This window comes from Heterodontus francisci, chromosome 28, assembly GCF_036365525.1.
Source record: "Heterodontus francisci isolate sHetFra1 chromosome 28, sHetFra1.hap1, whole genome shotgun sequence".
Lineage (NCBI taxonomy): Eukaryota > Metazoa > Chordata > Chondrichthyes > Heterodontiformes > Heterodontidae > Heterodontus > Heterodontus francisci.
The window spans coordinates 10,918,483-10,933,219 of NC_090398.1; the positions used below are offsets into that span (position 1 = coordinate 10,918,483).

Below are 14,737 nucleotides of genomic sequence, written 5' to 3' on the forward strand. Positions count from 1 at the left end.
GATCTCTCCTCATATGCACTCTATCAACTCCCCTCAGGATCGCGTATGCTACAACAAGATAAAGCCTGGATGTACCTGATTCAGCCCTGGTGTTTGATCAACTTTTATTATCGGGAGCCGTTCTATTACCGCGTCTTTGTCAATTTGAAATGTTTGTAATGTGTTAATGACTTCATGTTTCACTGTGCCCTTGGAAGCATCTTCTTCCTTGGTAAAGACAGACGCCAAAGTATTCATAATAGCGATAATATCGCTCGGAGACTTTGGGATGGCCTTAAACTTAGGTGTCAGTGTCTTTTCACTTCTCTTATTTGCTCTTTCAGTCACTCTCTCAAGGATGTATAAACAGCCGGAAAGTTGAATTGTTACGTTGAGTGAGACAGACCGACGAAAGATATAAGGTGAAAGTGCGTCCATTTGGACGACTGGAGATTATTTGCGTAATGAAAAGTGTGGGAGGCAGTGAATGCATGTGTGTGAGAGTAAAATGCGAGAAGCTGCTGCAGAAGATGGATCGTGTTGCACTGTTAGTTCTCAGCCACTGAAGGGCGAAGTGCGGGTTGAGTTTCCGAGCCAAGATAGCTCAGTCGGTAGAACATCAGACTTTTAATCTGAGGGTCCAGGGTTCAAGTCCCTGTTCAGGCGCTCTTAGTCTTGTGCCTTTATCACAGTGGTGTTTGTGCAGTGTCCTCAAAAATTCAAAACCATGTACTTTGGCTGTGGGGAGCCAAGACTCTGGCAGCCTTTTTCGTTGCTAGTTTTGTCCATTCTGACCGGCAATTCTTTCAGTTGCAGCAAGACGTCTGCTTTGCTTGATCGCATCGTTTCAATCTTAAACAGGATTGCATCACCTCCGTCATCACTTTTTAACAGTTTTTACATACACAAATAAGGCAGTTGAACATCGTTGTTATTATTCTGATGTATTGTCACGCACCTGAAACGTTAACTCTATTTTTCTCGCCACACATGCTGCCAGACCTGCTTTGTCTTTTTTGCACTCTCGGTTTTGATTTCAGATTTCCACAATCCTCACTATTTCGCTTTTGTTCTTGTTATCCAGCTTTATTCTTCAAAATTTCCTTATCAATCATCAGCTTAGCAAATTAAAGTTTAATTCACTTCACGCGACAAATATCACTCCATTGCCCTTCAAAATCTCTTCGGGAAATGACATGCTTAAGTTGGTTTTGAAATAATAACAGGATTTCCCATGCTTTTCCTGCATTCAGAGAGACAAAAAAACTTACAGCACAGGGTGCCGTTCCACTCGTGATACCTGTGACGGTTCTTCGAATACGTGTGCGTCGTCATATATGCCAGCTCTGTTTTCCCTAAACCTTTACGTTCTTCAGGCTGCAGACCAAAGCACTTTGAAGATTACTTATGGTTCAACCTCCACCGTCATTTCAGACAGTGCACTGCAGATTCCAACAAAATGGGGGCATAAAATTAAGTGTTTCCACAGCTCGCCTCTGATTATTTTGCCAATCAACTTGAATCTGTGCCCATTTCTTTGCTGAAAGCTCTGCCACTGGACAGGTTCTCCTTCTTTAAACTATCAAAAAGCCTCATCATGTAGAATATATCCACTAACGCTCCTTTTATGATCCCCAGCTCGAGGTAGAGCAAGGACAATTTCTATTACAGAAAAGAAAATGATGGAAATATTCCACTATTCAGGCAGCAACTGTGGAAGGTGAAGCCGATCTCTCCTCATATGCACTCTATCAACTCCCCTCAGGATCGCGGATGCTACAACAAGATAAAGCCTGGATGTACCTGATTCAGCCCTGGTGTTTGATCAACTTTTATTATCGGGAGCCGTTCTATTACCGCGTCTTTGTCAATTTGAAATGTTTGTAATGTGTTAATGACTTCATGTTTCACTGTGCCCTTGGAAGCATCTTCTTCCTTGGTAAAGACAGATGCCAAAGTATTCATAATAGCGATAATATCGCTCGGAGAATTTGGGCTGGCCTTAAACTTAGGTGTCAGTGTCTTTTCACTTCTCTTATTTGCTCTTTCAGTCGCTCTCTCAAGGATGTATAAACAGCCGGAAAGTTGAATTGTTACGTTGAGTGAGACAGACCGACGAAAGATATAAGGTGAAAGTGCGTCCATTTGGACGACTGGAGATTATTTGCGTAATGAAAAGTGTGGGAGGCAGTGAATGCATGTGTGTGAGAGTAAAATGCGAGAAGCTAGTGCAGAAGATGGATCGTGTTGCACTGTTAGTTCTCAGCCACTGAAGGGCGCAGTGCGGGTTGAGTGCCTGAGCCTGGATAGTTCAGTCGGTAGAGCATCAGACTTTTAATCTGAGGGTCCAGGGTTCAAGTCCCTGTTCAGGCGTTCTTTGTCTAATGCTTTTATCACAGTGGTGTTTGTGCAGTGTCCTCAAGAATTCAAAGCCATGTACTTTGGCTGTGGAGAGCCAAGACTCTGGCAGCCCTTTTCGCTGCAAGTTTTGTCCATTCTGACCGGCAGTTCTTTCAGTTGCAGCAAGACGTCTGCTTTGCTTGATCGCATCGTTTCAATCTTAAACAGGATTGCATCACCTCCGTCATCACTTTTTACCAGTTTTTACATACACAAATAAGGCAGTTGAACATCGTTGTTATTATTCTGATGTATTGTCACGCACCTGAAACGTTAACTCTATTTTTCTCGCCACACATGCTGCCAGACCTGCTTTGTCTTTTTTGCACTCTCGGTTTTGATTTCAGATTTCCACAATCCTCACTATTTCGCTTTTGTTCTTGTTATCCAGCTTTATTCTTCAAAATTTCCTTATCAATCATCAGCTTAGCAAATTAAAGTTTAATTCACTTCACGCGACAAATATCACTCCATTGCCCTTCAAAATCTCTTCGGGAAATGACATGCTTAAGTTGGTTTTGAAATAATAACAGGATTTCCCATGCTTTTCCTGCATTCACAGAGACAAAAAAACTTACAGCACAGGGTGCCGTTCCACTCGTGATACCTGTGACGGTTCTTCGAATACGTGTGCGTCGTCATATATGCCAGCTCTGTTTTCCCTAAACCTTTACGTTCTTCAGGCTGCAGACCAAAGCACTTTGAAGATTACTTATGGTTCAACCTCCACCGTCATTTCAGACAGTGCACTGCAGATTCCAACAAAATGGGGGCATAAAACTAAGTGTTTCCACAGCTCGCCTCTGATTATTTTGCCAATCAACTTGAATCTGTGCCCATTTCTTTGCTGAAAGCTCTGCCACTGGACAGGTTCTCCTTCTTTAAACTATCAAAAAGGCTCATCATGTAGAATATATCCGCTAACGCTCCTTTTATGATCCCCAGCTCGAGGTAGAGCAAGGACAATTTCTATTACAGAAAAGAAAATGATGGAAATATTCCACTATTCAGGCAGCATCTGTGGAAGGTGAAGCCGATCTCTCCTCGTATGCACTCTATCAACTCCCCTCAGGATCGCGTATGCTACAACAAGATAAAGCCTGGATGTACCTGATTCAGCCCTGGTGTTTGATCAACTTTTATTATCGGGAGCCGTTTTATTACCGCGTCTTTGTCAATTTGAAATGTTTGTAATGTGTTAATGACTTCATGTTTCACTGTGCCCTTGGAAGCATCTTCTTCCTTGGTAAAGACAGATGCCAAAGTATTCATAATAGCGATAATATCGCTCGGAGAATTTGGGCTGGCCTTAAACTTAGGTGTCAGTGTCTTTTCACTTCTCTTATTTGCTCTTTCAGTCGCTCTCTCAAGGATGTATAAACAGCCGGAAAGTTGAATTGTTACGTTGAGTGAGACAGACCGACGAAAGATATAAGGTGAAAGTGCGTCCATTTGGACGACTGGAGATTATTTGCGTAATGAAAAGTGTGGGAGGCAGTGAATGCATGTGTGTGAGAGTAAAATGCGAGAAGCTAGTGCAGAAGATGGATCGTGTTGCACTGTTAGTTCTCAGCCACTGAAGGGCGCAGTGCGGGTTGAGTGGCTGAGCCTGGATAGTTCAGTCGGTAGAACATCAGACTTTTAATCTGAGGGTCCAGGGTTCAAGTCCCTGTTCAGGCGTTCTTTGTCTAATGCCTTTATCACAGTGGTGTTTGTGCAGTGTCCTCAAGAATTCAAAGCCATGTACTTTGGCTGTGGAGAGCCAAGACTCTGGCAGCCCTTTTCGTTGCAAGTTTTGTCCATTCTGACCGGCAGTTCTTTCAGTTGCAGCAAGACGTCTGCTTTGCTTGATCGCATCGTTTCAATCTTAAACAGGATTGCATCACCTCCGTCATCACTTTTTACCAGTTTTTACATACACAAATAAGGCAGTTGAACATCGTTGTTATTATTCTGATGTATTGTCACGCACCTGAAACGTTAACTCTATTTTTCTCGCCACACATGCTGCCAGACCTGCTTTGTCTTTTTTGCACTCTCGGTTTTGATTTCAGATTTCCACAATCCTCACTATTTCGCTTTTGTTCTTGTTATCCAGCTTTATTCTTCAAAATTTCCTTATCAATCATCAGCTTAGCAAATTAAAGTTTAATTCACTTCACGCGACAAATATCACTCCATTGCCCTTCAAAATCTCTTCGGGAAATGACATGCTTAAGTTGGTTTTGAAATAATAACAGGATTTCCCATGCTTTTCCTGCATTCACAGAGACAAAAAAACTTACAGCACAGGGTGCCGTTCCACTCGTGATACCTGTGACGGTTCTTCGAATATGTGTGCGTCGTCATATATGCCAGCTCTGTTTTCCCTAAACCTTTACGTTCTTCAGGCTGCAGACCAAAGCACTTTGAAGATTACTTATGGTTCAACCTCCACCGTCATTTCAGACAGTGCACTGCAGATTCCAACAAAATGGGGGCATAAAACTAAGTGTTTCCACAGCTCGCCTCTGATTATTTTGCCAATCAACTTGAATCTGTGCCCATTTCTTTGCTGAAAGCTCTGCCACTGGACAGGCTCTCCTTCTTTAAACTATCAAAAAGCCTCATCATGTAGAAGATATCCACTAACGCTCCTTTTATGATCCCCAGCTCGAGGTAGAGCAAGGACAATTTCTATTACAGAAAAGAAAATGATGGAAATATTCCACTATTCAGGCAGCATCTGTGGAAGGTGAAGCCGATCTCTCCTCGTATGCACTCTATCAACTCCCCTCAGGATCGCGTATGCTACAACAAGATAAAGCCTGGATGTACCTGATTCAGCCCTGGTGTTTGATCAACTTTTATTATCGGGAGCCGTTTTATTACCGCGTCTTTGTCAATTTGAAATGTTTGTAATGTGTTAATGACTTCATGTTTCACTGTGCCCTTGGAAGCATCTTCTTCCTTGGTAAAGACAGATGCCAAAGTATTCATAATAGCGATAATATCGCTCGGAGACTTTGGGATGGCCTTAAACTTAGGTATCAGTGTCTTTTCACTTCTCTTATTTGCTCTTTCAGTCGCTCTCTCAAGGATGTATAAACAGCCGGAAAGTTGAATTGTTACGTTGAGTGAGACAGACCGACGAAAGATATAAGGTGAAAGTGCGTCCATTTGGACGACTGGAGATTATTTGCGTAATGAAAAGTGTGGGAGGCAGTGAATGCATGTGTGTGAGAGTAAAATGCGAGAAGCTAGTGCAGAAGATGGATCGTGTTGCACTGTTAGTTCTCAGCCACTGAAGGGCGCAGTGCGGGTTGAGTGCCTGAGCCTGGATAGTTCAGTCGGTAGAGCATCAGACTTTTAATCTGAGGGTCCAGGGTTTAAGTCCCTGTTCAGGCGTTCTTTGTCTAATGCTTTTATCACAGTGGTGTTTGTGCAGTGTCCTCAAGAATTCAAAGCCATGTACTTTGGCTGTGGAGAGCCAAGACTCTGGCAGCCCTTTTCGTTGCAAGTTTTGTCCATTCTGACCGGCAGTTCTTTCAGTTGCAGCAAGACGTCTGCTTTGCTTGATCGCATCGTTTCAATCTTAAACAGGATTGCATCACCTCCGTCATCACTTTTTAACAGTTTTTACATACACAAATAAGGCAGTTGAACATCGTTGTTATTATTCTGATGTATTGTCACGCACCTGAAACGTTAACTCTATTTTTCTCGCCACACATGCTGCCAGACCTGCTTTGTCTTTTTTGCACTCTCGGTTTTGATTTCAGATTTCCACAATCCTCACTATTTCGCTTTTGTTCTTGTTATCCAGCTTTATTCTTCAAAATTTCCTTATCAATCATCAGCTTAGCAAATTAAAGTTTAATTCACTTCACGCGACAAATATCACTCCATTGCCCTTCAAAATCTCTTCGGGAAATGACATGCTTAAGTTGGTTTTGAAATAATAACAGGATTTCCCATGCTTTTCCTGCATTCAGAGAGACAAAAAAACTTACAGCACAGGGTGCCGTTCCACTCGTGATACCTGTGACGGTTCTTCGAATACGTGTGCGTCGTCATATATGCCAGCTCTGTTTTCCCTAAACCTTTACGTTCTTCAGGCTGCAGACCAAAGCACTTTGAAGATTACTTATGGTTCAACCTCCACCGTCATTTCAGACAGTGCACTGCAGATTCCAACAAAATGGGGGCATAAAATTAAGTGTTTCCACAGCTCGCCTCTGATTATTTTGCCAATCAACTTGAATCTGTGCCCATTTCTTTGCTGAAAGCTCTGCCACTGGACAGGTTCTCCTTCTTTAAACTATCAAAAAGCCTCATCATGTAGAATATATCCACTAACGCTCCTTTTATGATCCCCAGCTCGAGGTAGAGCAAGGACAATTTCTATTACAGAAAAGAAAATGATGGAAATATTCCACTATTCAGGCAGCAACTGTGGAAGGTGAAGCCGATCTCTCCTCATATGCACTCTATCAACTCCCCTCAGGATCGCGTATGCTACAACAAGATAAAGCCTGGATGTACCTGATTCAGCCCTGGTGTTTGATCAACTTTTATTATCGGGAGCCGTTCTATTACCGCGTCTTTGTCAATTTGAAATGTTTGTAATGTGTTAATGACTTCATGTTTCACTGTGCCCTTGGAAGCATCTTCTTCCTTGGTAAAGACAGACGCCAAAGTATTCATAATAGCGATAATATCGCTCGGAGACTTTGGGATGGCCTTAAACTTAGGTGTCAGTGTCTTTTCACTTCTCTTATTTGCTCTTTCAGTCACTCTCTCAAGGATGTATAAACAGCCGGAAAGTTGAATTGTTACGTTGAGTGAGACAGACCGACGAAAGATATAAGGTGAAAGTGCGTCCATTTGGACGACTGGAGATTATTTGCGTAATGAAAAGTGTGGGAGGCAGTGAATGCATGTGTGTGAGAGTAAAATGCGAGAAGCTGCTGCAGAAGATGGATCGTGTTGCACTGTTAGTTCTCAGCCACTGAAGGGCGAAGTGCGGGTTGAGTTTCCGAGCCAAGATAGCTCAGTCGGTAGAACATCAGACTTTTAATCTGAGGGTCCAGGGTTCAAGTCCCTGTTCAGGCGCTCTTAGTCTTGTGCCTTTATCACAGTGGTGTTTGTGCAGTGTCCTCAAAAATTCAAAACCATGTACTTTGGCTGTGGGGAGCCAAGACTCTGGCAGCCTTTTTCGTTGCTAGTTTTGTCCATTCTGACCGGCAATTCTTTCAGTTGCAGCAAGACGTCTGCTTTGCTTGATCGCATCGTTTCAATCTTAAACAGGATTGCATCACCTCCGTCATCACTTTTTAACAGTTTTTACATACACAAATAAGGCAGTTGAACATCGTTGTTATTATTCTGATGTATTGTCACGCACCTGAAACGTTAACTCTATTTTTCTCGCCACACATGCTGCCAGACCTGCTTTGTCTTTTTTGCACTCTCGGTTTTGATTTCAGATTTCCACAATCCTCACTATTTCGCTTTTGTTCTTGTTATCCAGCTTTATTCTTCAAAATTTCCTTATCAATCATCAGCTTAGCAAATTAAAGTTTAATTCACTTCACGCGACAAATATCACTCCATTGCCCTTCAAAATCTCTTCGGGAAATGACATGCTTAAGTTGGTTTTGAAATAATAACAGGATTTCCCATGCTTTTCCTGCATTCAGAGAGACAAAAAAACTTACAGCACAGGGTGCCGTTCCACTCGTGATACCTGTGACGGTTCTTCGAATACGTGTGCGTCGTCATATATGCCAGCTCTGTTTTCCCTAAACCTTTACGTTCTTCAGGCTGCAGACCAAAGCACTTTGAAGATTACTTATGGTTCAACCTCCACCGTCATTTCAGACAGTGCACTGCAGATTCCAACAAAATGGGGGCATAAAATTAAGTGTTTCCACAGCTCGCCTCTGATTATTTTGCCAATCAACTTGAATCTGTGCCCATTTCTTTGCTGAAAGCTCTGCCACTGGACAGGTTCTCCTTCTTTAAACTATCAAAAAGCCTCATCATGTAGAATATATCCACTAACGCTCCTTTTATGATCCCCAGCTCGAGGTAGAGCAAGGACAATTTCTATTACAGAAAAGAAAATGATGGAAATATTCCACTATTCAGGCAGCAACTGTGGAAGGTGAAGCCGATCTCTCCTCATATGCACTCTATCAACTCCCCTCAGGATCGCGGATGCTACAACAAGATAAAGCCTGGATGTACCTGATTCAGCCCTGGTGTTTGATCAACTTTTATTATCGGGAGCCGTTCTATTACCGCGTCTTTGTCAATTTGAAATGTTTGTAATGTGTTAATGACTTCATGTTTCACTGTGCCCTTGGAAGCATCTTCTTCCTTGGTAAAGACAGACGCCAAAGTATTCATAATAGCGATAATATCGCTCGGAGACTTTGGGATGGCCTTAAACTTAGGTGTCAGTGTCTTTTCACTTCTCTTATTTGCTCTTTCAGTCACTCTCTCAAGGATGTATAAACAGCCGGAAAGTTGAATTGTTACGTTGAGTGAGACAGACCGACGAAAGATATAAGGTGAAAGTGCGTCCATTTGGACGACTGGAGATTATTTGCGTAATGAAAAGTGTGGGAGGCAGTGAATGCATGTGTGTGAGAGTAAAATGCGAGAAGCTGGTGCAGAAGATGGATCGTGTTGCACTGTTAGTTCTCAGCCACTGAAGGGCGCAGTGCGGGTTGAGTGCCTGAGCCTGGATAGCTCAGTCGGTAGAGCATCAGACTTTTAATCTGAGGGTCCAGGGTTCAAGTCCCTGTTCAGGCGCTCTTTGTCTTGTGCCTTTATCACAGTGGTGTTTGTGCAGTGTCCTCAAAAATTCAAAGCCATGTACTTTGGCTGTGGGGAGCCAAGACTCTGGCGGCCTTTTTCGTTGCAAGTATTGTCCATTCTGACCGGCAATTCTTTCAGTTGCAGCAAGACGTCTGCTTTGCTTGATCGCATCGTTTCAATCTTAAACAGGATTGCATCACCTCCGTCATCACTTTTTACCAGTTTTTACATACACAAATAAGGCAGTTGAACATCGTTGTTATTATTCTGATGTATTGTCACGCACCTGAAACGTTAACTCTATTTTTCTCGCCACACATGCTGCCAGACCTGCTTTGTCTTTTTTGCACTCTCGGTTTTGATTTCAGATTTCCACAATCCTCACTATTTCACTTTTGTTCTTGTTATCCAGCTTTATTCTTCAAAATTTCCTTATCAATCATCAGCTTAGCAAATTAAAGTTTAATTCACTTCACGCGACAAATATCACTCCATTGCCCTTCAAAATCTCTTCGGGAAATGACATGCTTAAGTTGGTTTTGAAATAATAACAGGATTTCCCATGCTTTTCCTGCATTCACAGAGACAAAAAAACTTACAGCACAGGGTGCCGTTCCACTCGTGATACCTGTGACGGTTCTTCGAATATGTGTGCGTCGTCATATATGCCAGCTCTGTTTTCCCTAAACCTTTACGTTCTTCAGGCTGCAGACCAAAGCACTTTGAAGATTACTTATGGTTCAACCTCCACCGTCATTTCAGACAGTGCACTGCAGATTCCAACAAAATGGGGGCATAAAACTAAGTGTTTCCACAGCTCGCCTCTGATTATTTTGCCAATCAACTTGAATCTGTGCCCATTTCTTTGCTGAAAGCTCTGCTACTGGACAGGTTCTCCTTCTTTAAACTATCAAAAAGCCTCATCATGTAGAATATATCCACTAACGCTCCTTTTATGATCCCCAGCTCGAGGTAGAGCAAGGACAATTTCTATTACAGAAAAGAAAATGATGGAAATATTCCACTATTCAGGCAGCATCTGTGGAAGGTGAAGCCGATCTCTCCTCGTATCCACTCTATCAACTCCCCTCAGGATCGCGTATGCTACAACAAGATAAAGCCTGGATGTACCTGATTCAGCCCTGGTGTTTGATCAACTTTTATTATCGGGAGCCGTTTTATTACCGCGTCTTTGTCAATTTGAAATGTTTGTAATGTGTTAATGACTTCATGTTTCACTGTGCCCTTGGAAGCATCTTCTTCCTTGGTAAAGACAGATGCCAAAGTATTCATAATAGCGATAATATCGCTCGGAGTCTTTGGGATGGCCTTAAACTTAGGTGTCAGTGTCTTTTCACTTCTCTTATTTGCTCTTTCAGTCGCTCTCTCAAGGATGTATAAACAGCCGGAAAGTTGAATTGTTACGTTGAGTGAGACAGACCGACGAAAGATATAAGGTGAAAGTGCGTCCAGTTGGACGACTGGAGATTATTTGCGTAATGAAAAGTGTGGGAGGCAGTGAATGCATGGGTGTGAGAGTAAAATGCGAGAAGCGAGTGCAGAAGATGGATCGTGTTGCACTGTTTGTTCTCAGCCACTGAAGGGCGAAGTGCGGGTTGAGTTTCCGAGCCAAGATAGCTCAGTCGGTAGAACATCAGACTTTTAATCTGAGGGTCCAGGGTTCAAGTCCCTGTTCAGGCGCTCTTTGTCTTGTGCCTTTATCACAGTGGTGTTTGTGCAGTGTCCTCAAAAATTCAAAACCATGTACTTTGGCTGTGGGGAGCCAAGACTCTGGCAGCCTTTTTCGTTGCAAGTTTTGTCCATTCTGACCGGCAATTCTTTCAGTTGCAGCAAGACGTCTGCTTTGCTTGATCGCATCGTTTCAATCTTAAACAGGATTGCATCACCTCCGTCATCACTTTTTAACAGTTTTTACATACACAAATAAGGCAGTTGAACATCGTTGTTATTATTCTGATGTATTGTCACGCACCTGAAACGTTAACTCTATTTTTCTCGCCACACATGCTGCCAGACCTGCTTTGTCTTTTTTGCACTCTCGGTTTTGATTTCAGATTTCCACAATCCTCACTATTTCGCTTTTGTTCTTGTTATCCAGCTTTATTCTTCAAAATTTCCTTATCAATCATCAGCTTAGCAAATTAAAGTTTAATTCACTTCACGCGACAAATATCACTCCATTGCCCTTCAAAATCTCTTCGGGAAATGACATGCTTAAGTTGGTTTTGAAATAATAACAGGATTTCCCATGCTTTTCCTGCATTCAGAGAGACAAAAAAACTTACAGCACAGGGTGCCGTTCCACTCGTGATACCTGTGACGGTTCTTCGAATACGTGTGCGTCGTCATATATGCCAGCTCTGTTTTCCCTAAACCTTTACGTTCTTCAGGCTGCAGACCAAAGCACTTTGAAGATTACTTATGGTTCAACCTCCACCGTCATTTCAGACAGTGCACTGCAGATTCCAACAAAATGGGGGCATAAAACTAAGTGTTTCCACAGCTCGCCTCTGATTATTTTGCCAATCAACTTGAATCTGTGCCCATTTCTTTGCTGAAAGCTCTGCCACTGGACAGGTTCTCCTTCTTTAAACTATCAAAAAGCCTCATCATGTAGAATATATCCACTAACGCTCCTTTTATGATCCCCAGCTCGAGGTAGAGCAAGGACAATTTCTATTACAGAAAAGAAAATGATGGAAATATTCCACTATTCAGGCAGCAACTGTGGAAGGTGAAGCCGATCTCTCCTCATATGCACTCTATCAACTCCCCTCAGGATCGCGTATGCTACAACAAGATAAAGCCTGGATGTACCTGATTCAGCCCTGGTGTTTGATCAACTTTTATTATCGGGAGCCGTTCTATTACCGCGTCTTTGTCAATTTGAAATGTTTGTAATGTGTTAATGACTTCATGTTTCACTGTGCCCTTGGAAGCATCTTCTTCCTTGGTAAAGACAGACGCCAAAGTATTCATAATAGCGATAATATCGCTCGGAGACTTTGGGATGGCCTTAAACTTAGGTGTCAGTGTCTTTTCACTTCTCTTATTTGCTCTTTCAGTCACTCTCTCAAGGATGTATAAACAGCCGGAAAGTTGAATTGTTACGTTGAGTGAGACAGACCGACGAAAGATATAAGGTGAAAGTGCGTCCATTTGGACGACTGGAGATTATTTGCGTAATGAAAAGTGTGGGAGGCAGTGAATGCATGTGTGTGAGAGTAAAATGCGAGAAGCTGGTGCAGAAGATGGATCGTGTTGCACTGTTAGTTCTCAGCCACTGAAGGGCGCAGTGCGGGTTGAGTGTCTGGGCCTGGATAGCTCAGTCGGTGGAGCATCAGACTTTTAATCTGAGGGTCCAGGGTTCAAGTCCCTGTTCAGGTGCTCTTTGTCTTGTGCCTTTATCACAGTGGTGTTTGTGCAGTGTCCTCAAAAATTCAAAACCATGTACTTTGGCTGTGGGGAGCCAAGACTCTGGCAGCCTTTTTCGTTGCAAGTATTGTCCATTCTGACCGGCAATTCTTTCAGTTGCAGCAAGACGTCTGCTTTGCTTGATCGCATCGTTTCAATCTTAAACAGGATTGCATCACCTCTGTCATCACTTTTTAACAGTTTTTACATACACAAATAAGGCAGTTGAACATCGTTGTTATTATTCTGATGTATTGTCACGCACCTGAAACGTTAACTCTATTTTTCTCGCCACACATGCTGCCAGACCTGCTTTGGCTTTTTTGCACTCTCGGTTTTGATTTCAGATTTCCACAATCCTCACTATTTCGCTTTTGTTCTTTTTATCCAGCTTTATTCTTCAAAATTTCCTTATCAATCATCAGCTTAGCAAATTAAAGTTTAATTCACTTCACGCGACAAATATCACTCCATTGCCCTTCAAAATCTCTTCGGGAAATGATATGCTTAAGTTGGTTTTGAAATAATAACAGGATTTCCCATGCTTTTCCTGCATTCACAGAGACAAAAAAACTTACAGCACAGGGTGCCGTTCCACTCGTGATACCTGTGACGGTTCTTCGAATACGTGTGCGTCGTCATATATGCCAGCTCTGTTTTCCCTAAACCTTTACGTTCTTCAGGCTGCAGACCAAAGCACTTTGAAGATTACTTATGGTTCAACCTCCACCGTCATTTCAGACAGTGCACTGCAGATTCCAACAAAATGGGGGCATAAAACTAAGTGTTTCCACAGGTCGCCTCTGATTATTTTGCCAATCAACTTGAATCTGTGCCCATTTCTTTGCTGAAAGCTCTGCCACTGGACAGGTTCTCCTTCTTTAAACTATCAAAAAGCCTCATCATGTAGAATATATCCACTAACGCTCCTTTTATGATCCCCAGCTCGAGGTAGAGCAAGGACAATTTCTATTACAGAAAAGAAAATGCTGGAAATATTCCACTATTCAGGCAGCATCTGTGGAAGGTGAAGCCGATCTCTCCTCGTATGCACTCTATCAACTCCCCTCAGGATCGCGTATGCTACAACAAGATAAAGCCTGGATGTACCTGATTCAGCCCTGGTGTTTGATCAACTTTTATTATCGGGAGCCGTTTTATTACCGCGTCTTTGTCAATTTGAAATGTTTGTAATGTGTTAATGACTTCATGTTTCACTGTGCCCTTGGAAGCATCTTCTTCCTTGGTAAAGACAGATGCCAAAGTATTCATAATAGCGATAATATCGCTCGGAGACTTTGGGATGGCCTTAAACTTAGGTGTCAGTGTCTTTTCACTTCTCTTATTTGCTCTTTCAGTCGCTCTCTCAAGGATGTATAAACAGCCGGAAAGTTGAATTGTTACGTTGAGTGAGACAGACCGACGAAAGATATAAGGTGAATGTGCGTCCATTTGGACGACTGGAGATTATTTGCGTAATGAAAAGTGTGGGAGGCAGTGAATGCATGGGTGTGAGAGTAAAATGCGAGAAGCTAGTGCAGAAGATGGATCGTGTTGCACTGTTAGTTCTCAGCCACTGAAGGGCGCAGTGCGGATTGAGTATCTGAGCCTGGATAGCTCAGTCGGTAGAGCAACAGACTTTTAATCTGAGGGTCCAGGGTTCAAGTCCCTGTTCAGGTGCTCTTTGTCTAATGCTTTTATCACAGTGGTGTTTGTGCAGTGTCCTCAAGAATTCAAAGCCATGTACTTTGTCTGTGGAGAGCCAAGACTCTGGCAGCCCTTTTCGTTGCAAGTTTTGTCCATTCTGACCGGCAATTCTTTCAGTTGCAGCAAGACGTCTGCTTTGCTTGATCGCATTGTTTCAATCTTAAACCGGATTGCATCACCTCCGTCATCACTTTTTAACAGTTTTTACATACACAAATAAGGCAGTTGAACATCGTTGTTATTATTCTGATGTATTGTCACGCACCTGAAACGTTAACTCTATTTTTCTCGGCACACATGCTGCCAGACCTGCTTTGTCTTTTTTGCACTCACGGTTTTGATTTCAGATTTCCACAATCCTCACTATTTCGCTTTTGTTCTTGTTATCCAGCTTTATTCTTCAAAATTT

The 14,737-nt window shown here is 42.6% G+C and overlaps 9 non-coding genes across 9 annotated transcripts; all 9 read left to right on the top strand.

Moving 5' to 3' along the window:
* The first annotated feature begins 572 nt into the window (after positions 1 to 572).
* Positions 573 to 645, top strand: trnak-uuu (transfer RNA lysine (anticodon UUU)). The gene has a single exon. It is a non-coding gene; the product is annotated as a tRNA-Lys (tRNA).
* Positions 646 to 2,279: 1,634 nt separating this feature from the next.
* Positions 2,280 to 2,352, top strand: trnak-uuu (transfer RNA lysine (anticodon UUU)). The gene has a single exon. It is a non-coding gene; the product is annotated as a tRNA-Lys (tRNA).
* A 1,634-nt stretch (positions 2,353 to 3,986) lies between these two features.
* On the top strand, positions 3,987 to 4,059 carry trnak-uuu (transfer RNA lysine (anticodon UUU)). The gene has a single exon. It is a non-coding gene; the product is annotated as a tRNA-Lys (tRNA).
* A 1,634-nt stretch (positions 4,060 to 5,693) lies between these two features.
* trnak-uuu (transfer RNA lysine (anticodon UUU)) lies at positions 5,694 to 5,766 on the top strand. The gene has a single exon. It is a non-coding gene; the product is annotated as a tRNA-Lys (tRNA).
* A 1,634-nt stretch (positions 5,767 to 7,400) lies between these two features.
* Positions 7,401 to 7,473, top strand: trnak-uuu (transfer RNA lysine (anticodon UUU)). Its single transcript has one exon. It is a non-coding gene; the product is annotated as a tRNA-Lys (tRNA).
* Positions 7,474 to 9,107: 1,634 nt separating this feature from the next.
* trnak-uuu (transfer RNA lysine (anticodon UUU)) lies at positions 9,108 to 9,180 on the top strand. The gene has a single exon. It is a non-coding gene; the product is annotated as a tRNA-Lys (tRNA).
* A 1,634-nt stretch (positions 9,181 to 10,814) lies between these two features.
* Positions 10,815 to 10,887, top strand: trnak-uuu (transfer RNA lysine (anticodon UUU)). Its single transcript has one exon. It is a non-coding gene; the product is annotated as a tRNA-Lys (tRNA).
* A 1,634-nt stretch (positions 10,888 to 12,521) lies between these two features.
* On the top strand, positions 12,522 to 12,594 carry trnak-uuu (transfer RNA lysine (anticodon UUU)). Its single transcript has one exon. It is a non-coding gene; the product is annotated as a tRNA-Lys (tRNA).
* Positions 12,595 to 14,228: 1,634 nt separating this feature from the next.
* On the top strand, positions 14,229 to 14,301 carry trnak-uuu (transfer RNA lysine (anticodon UUU)). The gene has a single exon. It is a non-coding gene; the product is annotated as a tRNA-Lys (tRNA).
* The last annotated feature ends 436 nt before the right edge of the window (positions 14,302 to 14,737 follow it).